At 38.4% G+C, this 1,944-nt stretch overlaps 1 protein-coding gene across 1 annotated transcript in view; it reads left to right on the plus strand.

Annotated features, from left to right (window-relative positions):
- Positions 1-489: 489 nt before the first annotated feature.
- The window catches only part of LOC109464930 (titin-like), a 23,559-nt gene continuing 22,104 nt past the window's right edge, over positions 490-1,944 (plus strand). The window contains exon 1 of the mRNA XM_019762042.1: positions 490-629. The gene's annotated coding sequence lies outside the window, so the exon portion shown is untranslated. The remainder of the gene's footprint in view (positions 630-1,944) is intronic.

The following is a 1,944-nucleotide window of genomic DNA, read 5'->3' on the forward strand; positions in this document are numbered from 1 at the left end:
CTAGCATGGCTCCGTATGGCAGACGTGCTGCCAATTCTATACTTGTGGGCTAGGACAAGGAAATCTGCTGGTTCTGGCTTTTATGTTTACCTTTGCAGAAGGAAAACATATTGTTTTTGCTCAGTTTCTTCTTCTTCCGTTCTTCCAAACAAATAAAGTTAATGACCTGGACCAGTCATCTGTCACCATGGTAACTCACCAGGTGCTGTAGCACACACTGTGATGTTAGATTATGTTGCAAGTTGTAAGACAGTTGGAGAGGCTGGTCACGCTAATAATTATGAGTACATGTTCCCAAATCATATCCAATTGCTTGAGTAACTGCTTTTTGGCGTATGAGTATATGTGTTTGTGTAAGAATAAAACAGAGCATTAATTTGTTAAGCTACATGTAGACCATATATGAAGGTATTACTAAGCATTATGCAATTACTTAGACATTTGTTTACTGCTGTTTGTTTATATTTGTTGTTGTTGTTTACCCCAGATGTGCCCGACCCCCCCGCCGGCAAACCGCGCGTCACAAACGTCACCTGTGATTCGCTGACGCTCTCGTGGCAGGAAGTGGGACGGAAACCCGCAGCGGGAATCACAGCTTACATCGTGGAGATATGGAAAGCAAGCGAAAGGTGAGATTTATTCATCTAAGGCCACACCAATTTAATTTCTTCATGGTTAACAGATTCGCCCGCTTCATTTTTTTCTGATTTGCAAATAAAAATAAAAATTCAGAATCAACTGCAAAATGCTCATATTTTGCCCTGAACAGTTGAAAACAATCCTTTTCATCCTAGTTGTTACAGTTATTCCATCTTTTAATGCAATTATCATGGTATCATTAAAAGTTAAAAATTCATTGTTTAAATTTTGAACCAGCCTGGTGTGTTGACTTCATGGCTCTTATCGTACCATTTTGGGCCATGATAGGATGCCTAGGCCTATTTTTATTTTTATCTTTTTTTCACCTACCCGCTCCATTATTTTTTTAGAAAAATCCGTTAACCAAGAAATTAAATTGGTGTGGCCTAATGAAGATTTACCACATTTGTGGAAGGATTGACATAACACCTCTTCAAGATGTCAAACCTGAGACCATACTGTAAGGTATAGTCTGAAACTACATGTAGCCTCTTGAAAGCAAGCGAAAGGTGAGATAGTCCTGTCCTGTCACTATTCATAACATGAGTTGGAGGAAGATCACTAGTCAGTAAGAAAGCTTTAAACAACTCCTGCAAAGTGCAAAAATGTACAAATATTGAGTGTAATAAGTCGTTCGGTGTGATATAGCTAGCTGCCGCCGTGCCGCGTGCCTGTGAAGCTGGTGTGTTACGCCGAAGACCAGCACGTTGGCAGAACATATTGCACCTCTGCAAAACCAGTAATGTATTGTGCATTAAGCACTTTGGCTGAACGTTTCATAGAAAGATTTTCACATATATATAAGGCCACACCAATTTAATTTGTTGGTTCTCGGATTCGCCTCTTCATTTTTTTCTGATTTGCAAAAAAAAAAAAAAGATTCTGGTTCTGAATAAACTCAAAAATGCTCATATATTGCCCCCAACAGTTGAGGAAATTCCTTTTCTTCCTAGTTGTTACAGTTTGCCCATCTATCATTGCAGTGGTTTGATTAAAAGTTTAAAATTTATACTTTAAATTTTGACCCAGCCTTTTCTGTTGACTTCATGGCTCATACTCGTAGCATTTGGGGCTATAATAGGATGCCTAGACCTGTTTTTATTTTTATTTTTTTTCGTCCCTGTCACTTCATATTTTTCTGAAAAAATCCGAGAACCAACAAATTAAATTGGTGTGGCCTAAATGTTGATAGTATTACCATATTTAGCCTACACAATGATCAGTTGACTATAGAGGGAACTGACGCCATCACTTCCAAAACTCTACCCTTTCTTTAATTGTTAGCTGTAAGTTACTACAAGCATG

Source organism: Branchiostoma belcheri, unplaced genomic scaffold (genome assembly GCF_001625305.1).
Source record: "Branchiostoma belcheri isolate BF01 breed outbred unplaced genomic scaffold, Haploidv18h27 scaffold143, whole genome shotgun sequence".
In the NCBI taxonomy this organism is placed as follows: Eukaryota; Metazoa; Chordata; class Leptocardii; order Amphioxiformes; family Branchiostomatidae; genus Branchiostoma; species Branchiostoma belcheri.